The following is a 22,223-nucleotide window of genomic DNA, read 5'->3' as shown; positions in this document are numbered from 1 at the left end:
CTGTTTTAAGTTTCAGCTGCTAACATTGTTGCAACAATTAGCACTTCATGAACTCCTGGCTGCATGAGAAAACTTGAGCTACGGCTTTGAAATCCATGAATTGACACCATCAAAACCACTAAAATAGCAGGAAGAAAACCTTCCCCTGGAAATGGCCTCTGCTCAGGCAGTTCCCTGGGCAATGTGGTGAAGGCAGCTGAACGTGCACCAGACAAATGACCTAATATTAATGACCTAAAATAAGAGACTTTACATTTCCAGGGCAGGTGAGCACTGAGTTGGTAAAAGTGCTGCTAAGCCTGGCAACCTGAGTTGGCTCCCTGGAGCCCACAGTGGAAGTAGAAACACCCCAACATGCACTTACACCCGCACGTGTACACACACACACACACACACACACACACACACACACACACACACACTGGGAGGGAGGTAACAATGATGGAAAATGCTTCTAGATCAAATTCTTCTAAAATCAACCTTGTGGCAGCGTTCCTGCTGAGCTGCACCTGGCCTGGCTCCAGGGAGTAGCACCCAGCCCCAATCCATCTTTTGTTTAGCAGACACCTTTTGTTTCCCTTATTGCCCTCTGTGTGTGAATCTTGTCTCTCAGGGATACAAAGGTCTATGCAAAACTTGGTTCAGGCCCACGCCTTTAATCCCAGCACTCCGGAGGCAGAGCCAGGCGGATCTCTGTGAGTTCGAGGCCAGCCTGGGCTACATAGTGAGTTCCAGGAAAGGCACAAAGCTACACAGGGTAACCCTGTTTGGGAAAAAACAAAAACCAAAAAACAATAACAACAACAAAACTTGGTTCAGGAAACCCAGTTTTCTAACTGTGGTACCTGAGAAATCGAGGAATTTGCACTTGGCATTGTATTGTTGGGAGCTCCTTTCAGGTTGTTTTGAGCATGTGGAAATTAACGGGCTGAACTGTGATGGAGAGAAATAAAAACGCCTGAGGCAAAGGGAAAGTGCTTCAGTCCTTCAAGGCTGGACCCCCCTGCAGCCATGAAAGGCTAGATTCATTCTTAAGATGCCTCTGAGTCTCTTTTCCACGGACCCACGTGAACGCACACACGTGTGTCGTGACACACAGTGACACAGCCTCTTACAAAACAGAAGAGTTTGGTCCAGTCTGTGCAGTGAAATTCTCTTTGGAAATAATTTTGAACTAGTATGTGAGGGCTACATGCTACAGACTCAACAGAAGCTTCGTGTGCATCGACTTGTATAAAACCGCCATAATTCCCCATGAAACAGGCAGTGTCGCCCTCATTGACAGAGGATGGGCCGAATCCCATTAAACTCTTCCAGCTAACCAAAGGTCACGTAGCCTTGACAGAAAGAGTTAGATGTGACCCTAGACAAGCTTGACTTCAGAGTTACACATAACTCCCCAATCCTGTGAGAAAGAAATGGGTGTTTTAGATGAACCTGTCGACTATTAGTGGAGTAGCTTTTCAGTAGTTCTTTTAAAAGCCTTATTTTCTTTTTAAAACGTAGTGCATGCGTGCATGTGTATGTGAGTGCAGGTGCACATAGGCCACCGCACACACGTGGAGATCAGAGGAGAACTTTGCGTAGTTATTTCATATAGTGTCTTAGTTAGGGTTTCTGTTGCTGGGAAAAGACACCATGACCAAGGCAACTCTTATAAAGGAAAACATTTCATTGAGGTGGCAGCTTACGGTTCAGAAGTTTAGTCCATGATCATTAGGACAAGAGCACAGTGACATGCAGGCAGACATGGTGCTGGGGACACAGGTTAGAGTCCGACATCTTGCAGGCAACAGGAAGTCAACTGAGTGTCACACTGACCCTGAGCATAGGAAACCTCAAAGCCCACCCCCACAGTGACACACTTCCTCCAACAAGGTCACACCTACTCCAACAATGCCACGCCTCCTAATAGTGCCACTCCCTGTGGGATTGTGGAGGCCAATTACATTCAAACTAGCACAGTGGTTACCTCTTTCCTGATCCTTGTGGGACCCAGGGAGTGAAGTAAGGTCATGAGGCCTGTGTGAAAGCACCTCTACCCACTAAGCCATCTGGGCTCATTCAGTAGTTTCTGAAACTGCCTTCATCTGTACTCTTCCAGGAATGCTCATCCCAGAGGCTCATTCATATGGTGGCCTTACTGCTTACTCTGTAAATGCAAAACACGGATAAGGAAACTTTAAAAAATCTAAAAAAAAAAATTGTTTTTTGTTTTTATTTTTGAGACAGGGTTTCTCTGTGTATCCCTGGCTGTCCTGGAACTTGCTCTGTAGACCAGGCTTGCCTCGAACTCACTGAGATCCACCTGCCTCTGCCTCAAGTGCTGGGATTAAAGGTATGTGCCATCATCTCCTGGCCCTTTTTTTTTTTAAACAGAAGAATGTATTCTGGTTTACAGTTCCTGGGGGATAAGAAGATACCATGGCTGGGCAGCAAGCTACAAGTATGCTGGAGCAGGAAGCTAAGAACTCACATCTCTAACCACAAGCATGAGGCAAAAAAAAAAGAACCAAACTTCTTAATGAGTGATCATGAAGTGTGGATCTGAGAGTTTAAGCAATGCCACATAGACTGGAAGAGAGTCTTACTCGGGATTATTGTTCAGGTGGGCCAGTGACAGATAAACCGCCCTCACATGATACAGTCATTACATCATGGTCTAAGACATCCGTGTTTCAGCTTTAATTCATGTTTCCTAGCTTGTAACTTTCAAACCTCTCATTCTACGTCATCAGAGCTATGGGTTTATATTTTGTTTTTTGTCCTCAGTTTATTAAATATCATAAAGGGGGCATCTTCTGTGATTTATAACAAGCTCCTTTCAACTGAACATTGTCTTCTGTTGGAGAGGTGGGTTTCAGAAGGCCACACCCATGGAGACTGGCTTCCAGGTGGGGCCAGGCCTATGGTTTACTGTGTGGGACTTTCAGCTCCACCCATCAGCAGTGCCAGGAAGTTCGTCAATCAAGCCTCCATAATGAAGCCTCCACAGGTCTGGAAAGGATGTATTGGTTATTTTTCTTATTGTGGTCACTGAACACCTGACAAAAAGCTACTTAAGGATGGAAAGGCTCTGTTTTGGCTTAGAGAATACCGTCCGTCCATCATGGAAGGGAAGGTGTGGTGGTGAGGGTGGCCTTCAGCTATAGCAGAGAAGCTGTGGCAGCTGGTGGCAATGCGTCATAATTTGGACATCAGAGAGAGGATGCAGAGCACAGCTCTGACGGGCAAAACCTTACAGAACTTCACAGCACCGAATCTCCCATTCTCGGAATCTTCCAGATCCTGCCTGGCAATCAGTCTCTTCATCTGGCTGGTCAATTGTCCCTTAATTTACCCTTTGTAATAAACCCATCGTCCAGAAAGAAAGCTGGAAATTTCAGTTTACAGGCTGTTCTGGCAAATGACAGAACCTGAGAACAGGGTCATGGGAAACTTCCAATCTGTAGCCATGTTGGGTAGAATCAGGGGATAATCTGGGAACCCATTATCTGTGATTGACTTCTGTCTTGGGATTTCTACTGGTGTGAAGAGACATCATGACCACGACAACTCTTATAGAGGAAAACATTTAATTGGGGTGGCTCACTTACAGTTCAGAGGTTCAGTCCATTATCATCATGGCGGGACATGGAGGTGTGTGGACAGACATGGTGCTGGAGAAGGAGCTGAGAGTTCTACATCTTGCAGGTGACAGGAAGTGGTCTGAGTATCACACTGAGGGAAGCTTGAGCACATATGAGATCTCAAAGCCCACCTCCACCATGACACACTTTCTCCAACAAGGGCACACCTATTCCAATAGGTATGTCTCCTAATAGTGCCACTCCCTTTGGGGGCCATTTTCTTTCAAACCACCACAGCATCTGAAGCTAGGCAAAGGCTTAGCCTTTGGGGTATGATGCTATTTCTAGACAGACAGTGTCGAAACTTAGATTTAGAACACTCTGTCAATATTTGCTGAAGAACTGAATTGTTCTGGGAGAAACCTCTCTCTCTTTACCCTTCACCCATTCCTGGCTAGAACCTGAAGTAGACTGGCTTCCTTGAGCTAGTTTCTATATTTTCTTAAATAGATGTGACTTTTCTGCAAGTTAAAGTCCACTGTGATTTACAGGCTATGTGTGGATCAGTTCACAGAATTAACTAATAAGAAGGGGCAGTATACATTCTAATGTCACCTGAAGGTCACCAGGTGATCTGGGTCATGTAAGTTCAAACAAAGATTATTTAGCGATCATTATGGGTTGGGTATGAAATGTTCCGCGTGGGCTTAGGTATTTGAACACATCGTTCCAAGTTGTGGGAACGTTTGGTAAAGTTATAGTGTCCTTCATGTGGGAGACATGGCTGGTGTGCACAGAGCCAGCAGACAATAGTGTCTCTAGAGATTCTGGTTCTGTGTTAAGTGTGCCTGTGCAACTACAAGGACTGGAGTGTGGCTCCAGTAACATGTATGGAGTGTGGCTCCATGTAACAAGCTAGATATCCTGCACGCTCCTTACACATGCACCAGCACACATACTCTCACAGATACAGTCTCACACATATAAATAAACCATCAAGTAGATCTTTAAAAAAAATGAAAACAAGGGCTGGAGAGATGGCTCAGTGGTTAAGAGCACTGGCTGCTCTTCCAGAGGTCCTGAGTTCAATTCCCAGCAACCACATGGTGGCTCACAACCATCTGTAATAGGATATGATGCCCTCTTCTGATGTGCAGGTATACATGCAGAGCACTCATACATAAAATATAAATAAATAAATAAATATTTTTTAAAAAATATGAAAACAAAAAGAGTTGGACTACAGGCTGTCAACTCATTTACTGAATGTCTCTTAAGGCCCATTCTCATGTAGGAAATATAGGCTTGTTTCTTTACCACAGCAGCATCTCCCTTGTATATATATAAAATTAGCCCCTGGGTTCTATGATGTTTCTTTAGAAATATGTAGTTGCAGCTTGTGGAAGAGAGCCACACATGTTCTGAGAACTCAAAGGGAAAAGGTAAAATTATTTATTGATAATTGTTGCAAAACAGCCTTGGGTGGATCTTAAGAGCATTTCCGTGTATTTGCTGAGCCAGGCAGCTGCCCTTTCTTGCAGACTAAATGTTCAAGTGCAATGTGACGGTTTGTGGCTGTGGATAGTTTAAATCAAAATGCCCCCACAGGCTCATAGGGAATGGCGCTGTGAGGTGTGGTCTTCTTGGAGGAGGGTCGCTGGAGGTGGCTTTGAGGTTCCAGATGCTCCATCCAGACCCAGTGCTGTCCTCTCTTCCTGCTGCCTCCAGATCCAGGTGTAGGACTCTCACTACCACGTCTGCCTGCATGCTGCCATGCTTCCCACCACGACGGCAATGGACTAAACCTCTGAAACTATAAATCAGCCCCAATTAAATGTTTTCCTTATTAAGAACTGCCGTAGTCCTGGTGTCTCTTTGCACCAATAGAAAACCCTAAGACAATGGCCTTGAAAGAACTAATTCTTTCTCTCATTTAAAAGGTCCATGTTCACCATCTAGTATAATTCAGACAGTACCGAGTGAAAGGCAGAAATACTTTTTCCTCAGTCTGTGAGGTTCACATTCCCTACATTCCAGGTTCCTCTTTCTCTTCCTTCCTAAGATTTGTTTATTTTGTGTGTGCCGGTGGGTGTTTTCTCTGCAAGTTTGTGTACCACATGTGTGCAGTGTCTGTGGAGGCCGGAAGGTGTCAGGTCTCACAGGAAACGGAGTTGCAGATGGTTCTGAGCCATCGTGGTTGATGGAAACGGGACCTGCATTCTCTGCAAAAGCAGCCAGTGCCCTTAACTGCTGAGCCGTCTCCCCACCCCTCAGGGTTCTGCTTTTGTAATACACTGGCTGGTACCTGAGGTGCCTTATGGCCCCCTTTTCATCTCTCTGGAGCCTCAGGAGCCAAGAGAAAAAAGTCAGTTGCTGTAAATAGAGACATTTCTTTTCTCTTTGACTCAGGATTCTCCTGTTTTCAACAGCATCCAAGAAAGTATGGCAGACTGAGTTCTTCTTCCCTTGAAATCTCAGCCTCCTCACATTCCCGACAGTACTTATATCGGTCCTCCTGAGTGCCTGGACCTTGGCCCAGTAACTTGGCATTCCCATCTTTCCCCTCCTTAGCCATTCCTGTCCATGAATATCCTCTCCCACAAATGCTTTTCTAGGCCAGCTGCTGCATTTACAGTCCTCCATCCTTGTCTCTGAGGAAGATTTAGTAGAGAGCTATTGGAAACGAAGCATTCCGATCACAAGATTTGAAGGAAAAACCACTAGGTCTGGCTTGGTGGTGTAGTGCCGGGAGCCATGGGACTCCAAGGGGACAAGGCCTGAGAATAGTATGAACAAGTTCTCCGTGTGGCAAGGCCAGGATTAAATAACTCACTTTTGGCAAGGCCAATAGATAGTTTGCTGCATAATTCTGGGGACGACCACAGGAGCATAGGCACTACCTCCTCTCCTTGCTCTCCTTAGGTAAATTATACTTCTGGCTGCCTCTGGTCTCGCTGTCTTAGAGCTACAGATGGAATGGCTACTGCGTTAGGAAAACTTCCCCCATGACACTCCTCTGGGTGAACCGGAAGGGATGTTGTTAAAAATATACAATAGATCTGATTCAGCTCCAAAAGCCTTTGATATTTCAAGTGTGACCATGAATTCAGGATTCTCAAGAACAGAATGGTGCCTTTCCAACGCACCTTGTGACTAGTCTGAAAGAGTCACAGTAGCTTACGACATTACCAATTTGCATAACTGTTCTGGAGAGAATGATTCTAACCACAAGAGTCTAGGGAAAATGCAAATAAATAAATGATATCAGGAGTTAATGGGAACAGTCTAGGAACAGGGAATGAAGCAGAATCATAGGAATCCACAGTGCCCTCCCTTCTAACAGCTGTGCCAATGCTGTAGGAAGCTGAGAGAAGCTGTGCCAACTATCGAGAGTAAGCTTTTTAGTTATGTAGTTTACAAGACGATAGGAAGAAAACCTGGTATGTTCCCACAGGAGATAGAGTAGTACAGAATGAAGGGTGAATTGATTCAGCGTTGGCTGATGCGTTGTGTATGAACACTTAGATTTGACTTTGCACGATGCTGTTCCTCCTGCAGATGTGCCTAGTTAGAATGCTCCCTTTGCTGTTTGCTGTGCTGCTCATGCTTCTAATACTAAAGCTATGAATCAGACCATGATTACTGATGGGTGAGCGGGGGACAAACGGGGAATGAGGCAAAACAAACTGGCAATTACTGTAACCATTATTAGAAGCTTAAGGAAACAAATCTGATTGTAAAACTGTTCATGCAAACTATTGAAAATGTATAAATAAACATGGCTCACGCCATCTAGGGCCACTTGTTTGAAACAGGTGGTCATAGTTTCTTCGTTGTGCCAAATCCACACATCTGTCCCAGGTCACTGGGCCCGTTAGGAGCAAGACTCCCAACAGTGTAGCCCTGAGATCTCAGCTACATGGAAAATGGACATAGAAAGATGACAAGATCAAGGCTGGCCTGGGTCACAGAGGGAGTGCTAGGTTAGACCAGGCCACCGAAACCCTACTCACAATAGAAAGTAAGAGGATGAAAAATGGCACAGAGGTTAAGAGGCTTCTCATGCAGGACCCGAGTTCGGTTCCCAGCACCAATATGGTGGCTCACAGCCATCTAACTCCAGTTCCAGGTATCAGATGCCCTCTTATGGCCTCTGCGGGCCTCAGGTACTCAAGTGGTGCACAGACAGTGTTGTGAAATATTTGATCATACTGTGTGAAAGGCACCTTCTCACTAGTTTAATAAAAAGCTGAATGTCCAACAGCTAGGCAAGAGAGGATAGGCAGGACTTCCAGAGAGAGAGAGACAGGAACTTTGGGAGGGAGGAGGACAGGTTTATATTCTGTCATGTGGCAGAATATAAACGGACATTGACCAAAGCAGAGACACAGCCCATGGTCTCATGGAGGAGACTGGAAACATCTCTGTGTCTTAAACCTTATCACTGTTCTCCAGCTTGTGACATGCTCCACAGGACAGTCAGCGGACACCTCTATCTGGTTCCAGTTCACACAGAATTACTCTTTCTATAACAAAGCTGTGATCAGCTGCTTTGAAGGAAATGTTCTGACTGAAAAAATGAGCAGAGACTTTAGAATGAACAGGACTGCCCCAGGAACAGTTATAAAGTGGCTGCAGTGATGCCCATGACCACAGGCAGCCAGTCACTGTCTGTTGAAGACCTGATCTATGCCAGGCCTTTTAACAAGGTTATAATCATCTCCACTCTAGACAGGGAGGCCGAGGCACAGGCAGGAATGCCGTCTGCCTGGCATCACGCCACTACCAAGGGGCAGAACCAGGAGTGCGAGCACACCAGCCCGCTCTAAAGCTCCCTGTCTTGTATCTCCTTTTCTCCTAACATCAGAGTTTAAAGAACTGTCTGAGTAGTGGCCATGATTCCAGAACGTTAAGAAGAAAGCAGCATCCATCATCAGTCATGCTGCCTAAGAAGATGTTGACAACCTTTTAGTGTTCAGCATAAGGTTTGGTTTGGGTTTCAGGCACGGTGTTGCAGCCCGACTTGTTACATTCTGTTACTTGTTACAGATAGCCTACATTCATCTGAGGGAAGATGCCCCAGTTGAGGAATTACCTAGTTCAGACTGGACTGTGGGGACTTTTGGGGACTGTCTTCATTATTGATTGATGCAGGAGGACACAGTCCACTTTAGACAACACCATCCCTAGGCAGGTAGTCCTGGGCTCCATAAGAAAGTTTGCTAAACATAATCAAGCCAGTAAGCTAGAGAATGAGTGAGTGAGCAATGTTCCTCCATGGCTCCTGCTCCTGGGTTCCTGCCCTGACTTCCCTCAATGATCCACAACCAAACTACCACTAGTTTGAATGTAATTTGCTCCCATAAGCTCATAGGGAGTGGCACTATTAGGAGGTGTAGCCTTGTTGGAGGAAGTGTGTCAGTGTGGGGGTGGGCTTTGGGGTCTCTTTTGCTCAAGCTACACTCAATGTGACACTCAGGTCACTTCCTGTTGCCTGTGGAACAAAATGTAGAATTCTCAGCTCCTTCTCCAACACCATGTCTACCTGCATGCCACCATGCTTTTTGTCATGATGATAACGAATCTCTGAAACTGTAAGTGAGCCCTAACTAAATGCTTTCCTTTATAAGAGTTGCTGTGGGGGCTGGAGAGATGGCTCAGAGGTTAAGAGCACTGACTGTTCTTCCAAAGGTCCTGAGTTCAATTCCCAGCAACCACATGGTGGCTCACAACCATCTGTAATGAGATCTGGTGCACTCTTGTGGCCTGCAGGCAAAACATGCAGACAAAACATTATATGCATAATAAATAAATAAATAAATAAATAAATAAATAAATAAATAAATAAATAAATAAATAAAAATGGGGAAAAAAAAGAGTTGCTGTGGTCTTGGTGTCTCTTTGCAACAAAAGAAACCCTAACTAAGACACTGATGGACTGTGGCCTGGAGATATAAGCCAAAAAAACCCTTTTCTCACCTAACCTGACAGTTTTGTTAGTGTTTAACCAGAGCAACAGAGAGCACACTGGAGCACAGTGTCTTATGTAGTCCAGGCTAACCTCAAACTTACTATGTAGCCAAGGAATATCATGAACTCCTGACCCTTCCCCCACCACCTCTCCAGGGCTGGGATTACATACAGGCATGCATCAGCACACCTGGTTTATGCAGTACCAAGGACAGAACCCAGGACTGAGCACACACTACACAAGTATTCTGCCAACTTTGTCTGCATTCCGAAACTCCCGACATTTAAGATGCATCCAAACAAACTTTGAATAACCACAAATAAACCTACAAAGATTGTAAGATGGCTAATTTGGATTGTCAACTCGTTGGCTAAAGGAACATGTAGGAGATTAATAAAGAAGATGAATAAACCAGGCCTCTGAGCATGTCTGTGAAGGTGTTTTCAGGGATGATTGGACATGAGCGCTCTGACATAGGAATGGCTCTCTCCCTTGATGGATATGTAAATAATGGCATTATTGGGAGGTGGTGAGTAGAAAGTGGAGCCTTGTGGGAGGAAGTATGTCACTGGGGGTACACTCTGGGAGCTGTGTCTTGCCTGACCTCTTCCTGTATGGCCCCTTCTCTTGCTTCCTGGCTGCCATCAAGTGGACTGCTTTGCTCTACCATACCCTCACCATGATGGATTGATGCTTCTGGAACTTCGAGAGAAAAAACTCCTTTAATTTGTTCTCACAAGTGTGTTAGTCCCAGTGATGGAAACATCTGACCAACACAGAAAGCTAGTGCCGGAGAAGTGAGGTCACAGCTAAGAGTGAGCCTGTTCACAGTCTTTAGGGGTTTGGTCGTGGGAGGGATCTGGGGAAATGGGCGAGAGATGACCTCAGAATGCTGTAGGCAGATCTTGCTGGGTGCTTAGAAGGCCACAAGGTGACTGGACCACTGGAGAGCCTTTACCTCTTAGCCTGGTGGCTCAGCCTATAATCCCAGCTCCTTGGGAAGCTGAGATGGAAAGATCACAAGTTCAAAGCCTACACGTGTGTTCTAGTCAGGTTTCTATTGCTGCGGTGGAACACCATGACCAGTAAGCAAGCTGGGGAGGAAAGGGCTTGTTCAGCTTACACTTCCACACTGCAGTCCTTCACTGACGGAAGTCAGGACAGGAACTCACACAGGATAGGAACCTGGAGGCAGGAGCTGATGCAGAGGCCATGGAGGGTGCTGCTGACTGGCTTGCTCCCCATGGCTTGCTCAACCTGCTTTCTTATAGAGCCCAGGACCACCAGCCCAGGGGTGACACCACCCACTGTGAGCTGGGCCCTCCCCATTGATCTCTAAGAAGATGCCTTACAGCTGGACCTTACAGAGGCCTCTTCTCAGTTGAGGTTTCTTCTTTCAGATGACTAGCTTGTGTCAAGTTGACATAAAACTAGCCAGGATAATGGGGTCTAGAGTGGGTTCAAGGGCAGCCTGGGCATCTTAGTGAGACCATGTCTCAAATTGCAAAGTAAAAAGAGGGCTGGGGATATACCAGGACTTGCCTTAGACTTAATCTTTAAAGTTAAAAACAAAACAAAAAACAAGGCAAAGACTATTCTTTTGAGGTTCCACCGAGAATAAGGATTCTATTGGGAAGTGGACTAGAGGCAATTTGTGGTTATTTTCTGGCAAAGAATTTGGTTACATTTCGTATGTGTGTCACATCCTGAAACTTTGAATGGATCTGAGTTTAAAGTTGATGGGCTAATTCATTAGGCAGAGGAAATTTCTTTTTTCTTTTGAGAAAGGGTTTTGTGTATCCTAGGCTGGCCTTGACTCACTAAGTAGCTGAGGAGGACCTTGAACTTCTGATCTTCCTACCAATACCCCTCAAATGCTGGAATTACAGGCAAGAAGCCACCACACCTGATTTATGTTATGCTGAGGACCAAACCCAGGACTTCCTACGTGCAGGGCAAGCATTCTGTCAACTGAGCTACATCCCCTGCCCTGGAAGAGGACATCTCAAGGCGGCAAGCATTCAGCCTTCAGGATTCTTATTGCTGGCATCTTTTTTTTTTTAATTTTTAAAAATTTTTTTATTTATTTATTATGTATGCAGTGTTCTGGCATGTATGCCTTCATGCCAAAAGAGGACACCAGATCTCATCCTAGATGGTTGTGAGCCACCAAGTGGTTGCTGGGAATTGAACTCAGGGCTTCTGGAACAGCAGCCGGTGCTCTTAACCTCTGAGCCATCTCTCCAGCCCCAAAAAACATTAATATAGTTCCAAGCTTCAGAACTATTTGAAAAGGTGTTCTTTTTTTTCCCCCCAGAACTGAGGACCGAACCCAGGGCCTTGCGCTTGCTAGGCAAGTGCTCTACCACTGAGCTAAATCCCCAACCCCACTGGCATCTTTTATAATCAGAGCAATGGGCAGAAAGGGATTATAAAAACATACCTTCTGGCTAGATAAGGCCTTGTTTTAAATGTGGGCGGAGGACATGGGAGGAGTTCAGTGCTGTTACAGAGACCCAGCACTTGCAGTGGGACATTGGGAAAGGTGTTCTGAGGCATTTCAGAGAAGGTCAAGTAGGTGCGTGCGGTCTTGGTAGAGCCATAGACTGGGGGCTTTAGGACTGATTGGACTCAACCCATTTCAGGATCCATGTCATAAAATTGTGCACTCAAAGCTGGGCGGTGGTGGCTCACACCTTTAATCCCAGCACTCCAAGGCAGATTTCTGTGAGTTCAAGGCCAGCCTGGTCTACAGAGCAAGATCCAGGACAGCCAGGGCTACACAGAGAAACCCTGTCTCGAAAACAAAACAAACAAACAAACAAACAAACAAACAAACGAAAAATTGTGCATTCATTTGAAAATCCTTGCTTTGAGAGGAGAGTGCCTTTGAAGCTCACTGCTACATAAGCCTGTCTAACCAAGTGTTTCCCAGGCTGGAGTCATCCAGGCTCTCAGGCCGCCGTGGTCCAAGGAGCAGGGCAGCTGCTGTCTAAGATGATTGCAGACCTGGTGTTGTCCATAAGATGCACGTTTCGAAAGACATGCAGGATGTGGGGGTTACAGGTCATGGAGGAGTCCCCCAAACGTTTAGAGGGAGTCCTGAGAGGGTAGGCGCTGTGTAGGAGGGTTGGTTTCCTGTGTGAAGTCTCTGAAAGGGTAGGGTGTGAAGCTGTGAGGGTGAAGTCGAAGGTGAAATGAAGACTCCAGTATGTTGTCGATGTCAGGAATATGAAATGCTGGCCCAAGAAAGCCATTGCTCTCCACCCTTTTACCCCACGTGGGGGCTGGAGGTCAGACTCGGGTCCCCTTGCTTGCACAGCAAACGTTTTCCTGACTGAACCATCCCCACAGCCCATCTCTCCCTTTGGAAGTGACAGTGCTTCACTATGTGCCATGTGTGTTGGAAGTAAGTTGGGAGCATGTGCGGTGGTGTGTTTTGCTTGCCTCTGTGTCTGTGCAGCACATGTGTGCTCAGTGCCCTCAGAAGCCAGAACAAGGGAGTCAGATGGCCTGAAGGGAGTCACAGACAGTTGTGAGCAGCCGTGCGGGTGCTTGGAATTGAACTCAGGTCCACTGGAAGGGCGGCCCCTGGGTTTTATTTTTTAATTTTAGCATCTCATAACTAAGAGTTTGGCCTCAAGTCTTAGAGAAGACTTTGAACTTGTGAATAGTCTTGGTGGATTTTTAAATATACACTGAATGCATTTTGCTTTATGACATAGATGTGTCCCTGTTTGGGGCACAGGGTGGAATTTTAGGGTTTGAAGTGATGTGTTTGGGTGCCAGATTGACAAGTGGTGATCTATGATTGATGGTTAATTGTGATTTTCACCTTGAATGGATTAAGAAAGGCCTAGAGGATTTGTGAAATACACTTATGGGTGTATCTATGGTATCATTTCTAGAGATAATGAGGTCCTGAGGTCTATGATCTAATCAATACTTTAACCCTTTGGTAGATTTATAATAAATTTCATTTATATATATTATTTATATATTTATAATATTTACCTTTACTCATATATTTGTAATATATCATATATAAATATAAACACATACACCATTATTAATAAAAAATAATTTGTAATAAAAAAGGCATTTTTAAGAGGTTATGAAAGCTAGGGGCCTTCATGGAAGAGCTCAGTTACTGAGGCATGTTGCTAGATCTTACCCTAAATGCTTCCGGTGTTGTAGATGTAACCAACCGTCTTATTAAATAAGAAACACAGAACCAATGTAAAAGAGAAAGCCAAGAGGTCAGAGCTCAGAAATAAAATCTCACCCTTCCTCCTGCAGTGGTCCTAGCTCTCCGAAAGAGAGCTATTTCCTGTGTGTATGTCTTTTCATAGTCTTTTGTTCTGCCTTTTCATTGGTTGTAAACCCAAACACGTGACTGCCTCGTCACTGTTAAGTACAGCCCCCCAGGTCTTAAAGGCATGTGTCTCCAATGCTGGCTGTATCCCTGAACACACAGAGATTTACCTAGCTCTTCTACCAAGTGCTGGGATTAAAGGCATGTGCCACCACCGCCACACTCTTGCTATGGCTCTAATAGCTCTGACCCCTGGGGAGCTTTATTAACATACAATCAAAATCACATTTCAGTACAATTAGAATACCACCACATGGTGTTATCCTTTCCTCTGTTTCCTGTTCACAGGAAAGAGCCTCTGCCAAGCAGCTCCTGCTACTGCGATGCTCAGCCCAGGCACATGGGTAGGCTGCCCAGGGCTGCCTCATCCCAAGGCATGAGCGGAGTAACCGTTCCTCATGAATCAAGAGTTACTTCTGAGCTGGGCGGTGGTGGCTCACACCTTTAATCCCAGCACTCAGGGGGCAGAGGCAGGAGGATCTCTGTGAGTTCAAGCCAGCCTGGTCTACAGAGTGAGATCCAGGAAAGGCACAAAGCTACACAGGGAAACCCTGTCTCGAAAAAAAAAAAAAAAAAAAAAAAGTCACCTGACACGGGTAACCAAGACAAATATTAAGCATCTCACAGTCTATCTGGAGATGCATGGAATGCCACCATTTTATGGCAATTAATTATTTACCTGGGAAGGTTTCATGATCAGGACTGTGCTGCTGCCAGCTTCCATGTGGTCCAAATTCCCTCAGCCCTGAGATGGGCACACTGTGACACTGCTCAGTGGTCACATCACAATGCTGCTCTTCAAGTCAGACTGGCAGCTAGGCTTATCTGGTCTCCTGAATAGAGGTGAAGGAGAGGTGGGTGTGGTCGTGTGTAAGAAACTGGACCCTATAGGGAGTGGCACTATTAGGAAGTGTGGTCTTGTTGGAGTAGGCGTGGAATTATTAGAAGGAGTGTGTCATTGTGGGGGCAGACTTTGCGGTCTCCTATGCTCAAGCTACACCCAGTGTGGGACAGTGCCTCTTGCTGCCTGCAGATCAAGATGTAGAATGCTCAGCTACCTCTCCAGCACCATGTCTGCCTGCATGCTGCCATGTCCCTCCATGATGATAACGGACTAAACCTCTGCAACTGTAAGCCAGTCCCAATTAAATGTTTTCCTTTATAAGAGTTGCCCTGGTCATGGTGTCTTCTTTACAGCAACAGAAACCCTAACTATGACCGTGGGTAATGGGAGGGGACTTATGAGTGTTTCAAAATGAAAGGGCTTTAAAAAACCTGGATGACCATTACTCAGGATGACTAGGGAATTGTTCAATATGCAGCATCGATGGATTGCTCCTTAACTCATAAGACCCCGAAGTGATTTATGAAACCTTATGAAGAGGTTTGCAAAGCTCGCTGCAATGTTAAGTTAGTCTGGTATCCTGGCTGCAGAAGAGAAATAGCACACGCAAATGTCACGTATGACAGCCACATGCAAATGTCACATGTGACAGCCACGCCCAAATGTCACATGTGACAGCCAAATGCCCTGCCACCTTCGCAGCAAACCCTGAGGGTGTCTGGTCTCTGCTGCACAGCTTTGGTAGAGTCTGGTGAATACTTAAGTCCTCCCAAAGAGAACCAGGACATCCTCTCTGTCATCTGGGAAGGGCCCAGAGGGCGTGAGAAGCTGTTGTGAATGTGTCTGTTGACCTTTGTTGGACACTGAGCACTGGGAAAGTATTGACATTCCCTACTCGTAAGCATTTGGATTCACCTACATTTTAACGGAATGGTGTGTTTTACAACTTATAGATGGTAAGTGAATTCCCAGACTCCAAGAGCTTTGGCAAATCAATTTCCCAGCTGTGTTAGCTGTTCTCATCATTGTGGCAGAATCCCCCACCCCCAAAAAAAAGCCATTTAGTGAAGGGCACTTATTTTGCTCCTGGTCTGAGGGGATTTAAGTCCATCCTCTCATGGGGAACTGTGAGGACATGTTCTATCAGTTCAGTCCACAACTAATGCAATGAAACACTCCGACAAAAGCCATTTAGAAGAGAAGTGACTTATTTTGACCCGTGGTTCTGGGGGATAGAGTCCGTCATGGTAGGGAAGACGTGACAGTGGACAGGGAGGGCGTTGGTGGCAGGGTAAGGGGGCTGGTTTGTCACATTATCTCTACACGCAAAGCAGAGAGTGAACACAAGGTGAAGTGGGACTGTAAAGCTTGCATGTCTGTCCCCAGCGACTTACTTCTTCCATCAAGGCGCTACCCGGCAAAGGTGCCACAGTTTTCCCAAACAGTGCCACCAGCTGGTGACAAAGTGTTCAAACACATGAGCCTCTGGGGGACATTTCATATTCAATCCACCACCACCACCACCACCACCTCAACAACAACAACAACAACAACAACAAAAAGCTGAATCATCGAAACTTTCTTTCGTGTTTCTCAAGCCTGCCTCATCCATTTCCACACCGGATCCCCTTGTCTGGATTTCATCCCTGTGTGCCTGCCCCTTATCCATGTGCCCCTCTCTACTTCCTCCAGCCTACCCTCCATGTAATGGCCTGCTTACATTCCAAAATACTGTTTCAGCATGTATAATCCAAAGGGTTAGTCTGTAGTAGCTGCTCAAAAAAATTAATAATAATAATAAGTTGAAATTCCCAGTGATTTTTACATCTTCACAGCGAAGTATGGTATTATAAAGATAATATTCAGTATTTTCTTTAGTTGCTAAGACATTTGGGTTTTTCCAATAAGGGTATTTTTGCTACTTATGCTGATAAGTTAACTCTCAGATACTTCAGGACAGCACATGATCAAAATGAAGACAAGGGATCAAAGTGTTAGAACTCTGGACCAAACCGACCTGAGGCACAAACTCACTAGCTGGGCAAGGGAGCAGGCTGAGGTTTTTAATGTGGCCAATGATTTAATCCATGACCTTTAAGGAAAATCCCAATAAAAACCCTTTATTGAGGGTCAGTGAAGATCTCTGGCTGATGAACACAGGTTCTGCGGTGCTGGGGACGAGACAAAGTAGAGCGACGATCCACCTTTCCTGGATGCCATAGTAAGTTAGAGCACCGGTCATCACTGATCATTAGTGACTAGTCATTATTTTGTACGCTCTCTCTTATGTTCATTTCCCCCGGTTAATTTGCTAAGATGTCCGGGATGGGAGCTGGGACTCACTGATTGGTCCCTATTAGACTCCTCTTCGATGCCCCGGTGCCCTGAGGAAAGGGCTGTCTGTCTGTTCAGTCCTTGACTGCTGCTCTAGCTGCTTCAAACAGTCGGCAGATGTTCTGAGGAAGCTACCTGGCAACTGCAGCTGCCTGCCGCTGTCGCACAGCTACCGTTCCTAAAGCGCAGCCCCAGCACCGTCCAGACTTATCCTGGCATCAGTGAACCTAGTCCAGAAGGGGAACCCCTCACCGCTCGTATAGCAGAGGAACTGTTGTAACTAGGGGGAAAGAGACAATGCCGTGACCAGTGTGCAAAGACCATCCTTCCCTCGCGTGTAGGTCTGCTGTGATTGGATGCTAGACCAGCAGGCTGCCAGGAAACAGTGTTGTCGTAGCAACCTCGACAGAAAGGCTTCTTCTGAGCGGTCTTTCCTTGTCGGTCTCTATGGCTCGTAGAGTGGGGTGGACTGGTCACAAGAAGAAGGAAGTAGCAGTGACCGTGGTGGCGGTCAAGGCTATGACACATGAGGATCGGCGGCAACACCAGCCTGGTGGTGACGTGGCAATCCTGGGAGCCACAGCCACCAGGCAGAAGCAGTGGTGGCTCTGAAAATAGGGACGATAACAGCAGGAGGGGCAGCGGCGATGCATGCTGGCAGCCATGACAGCTTCTGCAGGAAGCAGAGGCAGATGAAAAGCTCCAAAAGGGGAATCAAGAGGAATGGCAGACAGAGAGAGAAAGCAGAAGAGTGTGGAAATAGAGCCAGGGATAAAGAAAAATAGAGGGCCCCAAAGAGGCAGAGTGGGAAAACTGCAAGCAAGCCCTGGTCACTAGAAAAGTTCCAGAGAGCAGCCAGCCCATCGGGCCAGGGCCCTCAGGTCCCCGGAGCCTCGCCTGAGCTGAAGCCTGACACTGGGCACTGACTGAGCTGGAGCAGCCTCACTTCCTGAGCTGGAGCAGCCTCACTTCCTGTGCCTCAGTCTGTGGCACTTGCGCCTGTGGGGCTGAGGGTCCTGGAAGCCCAGGCCAGCACAGGCACACTAACGCCGGCCGGCGGGAACTTCCTGCTGCTGTTTGCCTCTGTCTGCCACAGCTGCTCACTGGGTCGGACGCTGAGGGTAAAGATTACAAAAGCTGCCAAGGACAGCAGTCAGGGAGCCTCTCCTATCTGAACAGGACGGAAGGACTCCAGCCAGACGGCTGGTGACAGGGGGGCTTTAAAGGGTCAGCTCCCCTGCTGCTCTGCCTACAGAGACTTGATCGACAGGTTCTGCACATAACTGCCAGCTAACATTACTGATAACGAGTATTCTCTCTGTCTTGTTTCCACCCCAACCCTATTCTGACACCAACTACTCAGAGTGGGCACCCACTTGTTGGTTGTTGTTTTTTAGGGGGCAGAGGGACCAGCAACCCAGCTCCCAAATAAATCACACATGGAGGCTTATTCTTAACTATGATTGCCTGGCCTTAGCTTGGCTTGTTTCTTTCCAGCTTTCCTTAACTTTAATTTATCCCGTCCACCTTTTTCCTCTGGGCTTTTCCCATTCTCTAACTTCTGTAAATCTTACTATTTCTCCATGGCTTGCTGTGTGGCTGGGTGGCTGGCCCCTGACGTCCTCCTCCTTCTCTGGCTACTTCTTCTCTCTCAGATTTCTCCCTCTATATATTCTGTCTGCCTGCCAGCCCTGCCTATCCTTTCTCCTGCCTCACTACTGGTCGTTCAGTTCTTTGTTAGACCATCAGGCATAGTTTTACACAGGCAAAGTAACACAGCTTCACAGAGTTAAACAAATGCAACATGAACAAAAGTAACACACCTTAAAATATTCTACTACACCCACTCTTGGTTAGGTTCTGTGTGTATCTTCTCATCACTAGGGGGGTTTGCTCCCTGAGACCACTAGGATGCTGTGTGGCGCTCGCTGTCCTCTGCCTTACACATCTGTTTGGCTCTTCTTGAAGTGTGTCCTTTAGTAAAGCTGTGGATTCAGTGAATCACCCCGGCGGGCCGAAGTGTGGGTGGCCTAAGAGACCTCCTGAGACTTCCTGTGGTTTGCCTGAGAGGAGAGGGCAATCTAATGGAGATGTTTTCTCTTCACCCCCATAGGTGTCTGTGCCAGCTCTGGGCAGCTAAGTGTCTGAGGCAAGCTGGGAACAGAACAGAGGCAATCAACCCTAAGCCGCAATTACTGGAATCCAAAGAAAGAGAGTGTCCTGGCCCGTGATGCCGTGCAGCACAGCTGTGCTAACACAATAACACCTGGCTACCGAAGGCCTCCCTAGGACCACAAAATGATGCTGCTGTTTCCCCTAACACGACTTTCATGGCCTCTTTTAGTGTGGCCTCCTGTGAAGAAATCCTGCCCGTGAGTCATTTGCAGACAAGAGGAATCAAAATGTTTTGACTAGGCCAGAGCACAGCATTTCAGATGCTCTGTAATCTATGTTCTTATTTCCACAGAGTCACTTCCACCGCTTATTTTGGCAAAAGGCCACAGGGGTGTCCTCTGCCACTCTGTTTCTCTGAGTAGTCTCTCTAGGCCAGGCAAGCAAGGCAGCTGGCGACTTCCATGTAACCAGGCACACTGTGGAGATTCGGAATTGCGGGCTCTGTTAGCATCCTTGAGAGCTATTGTGAGAAAAAAAATTATGTTACCAGCATTGGTGACCATAAGGTGTGTGTGTGTGTGTGTGTGTGTGTGTGTGTGTAGGTGTGTGTGTGGTGTGTGTGTGTGTGTGTGTGTGTGTAGGTATGTGTGTGGTGTGTGTGTGTGTGTGTGTATAGGTGTGTGTGTGTATGTGTTTGGTGTTCATTTCTTACTCAGTAGACTGCTTCTCATTGGGTACCAACACACACACACACACACACACACACACACACACACACACACACACACACGAGAGAGAGAGAGAGAGAGAGAGAGAGAGAGAGAGAGAGAGAGAGAGAGAGAGAAATGAAATCCAGTCCTATCCTACGGCATGATGAACTCTCCCACCGTGAACTCCCCCTGATGGACTCTTTTCCCAAGAGGACAGGTGAGGCCCTCTTGAATCTTGAGCCCACACAGACCCTCTTCCCTAAGTTGCTTCTCTCAGGCATTTGGTTACCACAACAAGAAAACTAATCATGTGGTCACCTAAAACCAGCCCTGAAACAGTCTCCAGTACCACAGATTTCCACTGTCACCACAACACTGACATCTCTAGCATCCCCCTACCCTCACCCCCTCCTCTCTTTTTAGGCCAGTTGGTGCTAGTCCTGGGGGAGGTGTTAGCAGCCTTAGCAGCATCCTAGAAGCATCATGGGTACAGTGACCCAGGCCATACTTCCCTAGATTTTATTAAATGGTCTCCCCACCCCCAAATAGGTCTGTCTAGTTGTAGGTAGCCAAACAAGACACAGGAAGAATCCTCAGGAGCATGTCCCCTCTGACCCTCTGGCTGACTGGTGTCAGGGCTCAAGTCTATTGAAGTACCTGCTGAGACTGTGTTCTGCCTTAGTAGGTGTCTTCTAGTTTTTCGGCAGGGGCCCTGAACTAGCGCAGCTGGCCAGGGACTGAAGTGGGGGGCCTGGAATACAGTACTCAGTGTCCTGGTCAGGGGAGTTCGCTGACCTCTGACATCTCACCTGGCCACCAGCAGGAAATGTTGAGCGACCGTGGACTGGCACCTGCTTGCAGACAGAGAAGGCACTGACCAGAGAACACACTTTCCCTTCATTTCCCGAGGGTTTGAGGCAGTTGTTTTCCCATGAAAACAAGCAGGAATCTGTTGCAATCATCTGGCGTCTTTAGTTTCCCAATTTGTATGGGAACCTAGAGAGATAGACATATGGTACTTTCATTATCCCCAAAAATTACAGCTGAAAACAAACGCGGAAGCCAGCATTAGAACGAACGCTCGCTCGGGTGGAAGCCTTCAGATCACGGTCCCCGGGGTCCCTGATCTCAGGAGCACTGCTCGGCTTGCTGTTCCCGTCCCAGCTTAGAACCTCTCTGGAAGGACTTTCACCTGGATCTTGGTGGGGGCCTCCCTGTGGCACACCAGCCTGCTACCTCTTGTCGGATCGCAACTGTCCCTTCGTGCACCAGCTGGAGAGGGGAGTGACCAGGATAAAGGACTCATCAGGTCCATGTTCTAATCCATGGGCCTCTGACATGTGCATGGTGCACAGACACACAGGCAGGAACAACCCCCACACATCAAATCAAAGGTAAATCCAAGTGGATGAAATGAAATGTTTCCACATGTGAAGTAGAGGAGGCAGTCCCCTCCCGGTTACCCTAAGGCCAGCGGTGACCGACCGACCGACCGACTGCCTGTGTAGTGTGTCGGTGTGATACATAGACAGCTGAAGAGATGTAACTGTCCTGGAATGAAGTCGTTCTATGGAGACACTTGTGCCCTGCCTCCAGCTATTAGGAACATTGCAACAGTGGACCCAAGAAACTGGAATTTCCCTTGAAATCTCATGCTGGGCTTGGAGAAGCCTGGGCCCTGGTGCCAGCCAGGAGGGGAAGCATGGGAAGGAATTTTATACATTTCTGTCAACTTGTCAGACCACGGTGCAAGAGGGCCTGGGGATGAGACCGTCCGCAGTCCCTGATGAGTGGGACCACATCTAGACTAGGACTGTGAAGCTGTGCACACTACCTGCCCTCCATTTCAGCCGATTACCAGGACCTCAAAGAAGGAGCTGTGATGTCACCAAACCCCTTGTCCCTCTTGGCAGTGTCGCCGCCATGAATACCTCTCTTTCTTCTGATTTTCACTAGTATTCGTCTCTCTAGTTCTACTGGGATGGGTGGCTAAGCCCAGTTTGCTAGGACTGCCGGGCTCCTGGCTTTGACCCTAATGGAGTCAGTAACAATGTGTTTGCCCATGAGGGAGGGATGCTGTCTAACAGACAGACTCAGCGGGGGAGGCCTGTCTTCCAGCAAAGCCGGCCTGCTCATACAGATTATCTGTACAGCTTTCATTTCCTCTAGGTGTGTGGCAGGATCCTCTCTGGAACCACGTTACGTGTCCTATAAAGAATCCAGGTGCACCAGACACTTAAAAATGCCCATCCCTGAAAGGAAACAGGAAGAAGTTGAAATTAGGGTAATAGTTTTAGATTTCACA

General features: G+C 47.0%; 1 protein-coding gene across 3 annotated transcripts in view; it reads right to left on the bottom strand.

Annotated features, from left to right (window-relative positions):
• Positions 1–17,400: 17,400 nt before the first annotated feature.
• Positions 17,401–22,223, bottom strand: part of Lrrc8b (leucine rich repeat containing 8 VRAC subunit B) — an 87,613-nt gene continuing 82,790 nt past the window's right edge. For all 3 annotated transcript variants that reach the window (XR_013043075.1, XR_013043076.1, XR_013043077.1), the window contains 2 exons: positions 20,728–20,914; positions 17,401–19,728 (listed from right to left, as the gene is read on the bottom strand). The gene's annotated coding sequence lies outside the window, so the exon portion shown is untranslated. The remainder of the gene's footprint in view (positions 19,729–20,727; positions 20,915–22,223) is intronic.

The sequence above is a fragment of the Peromyscus maniculatus genome, chromosome 10 (assembly GCF_049852395.1).
Source record: "Peromyscus maniculatus bairdii isolate BWxNUB_F1_BW_parent chromosome 10, HU_Pman_BW_mat_3.1, whole genome shotgun sequence".
Taxonomy (NCBI): domain Eukaryota; kingdom Metazoa; phylum Chordata; class Mammalia; order Rodentia; family Cricetidae; genus Peromyscus; species Peromyscus maniculatus.
The sequence above is the reverse complement of the archived record's forward strand: the minus strand, read 5'-3'. Positions and strand labels throughout refer to the sequence as shown.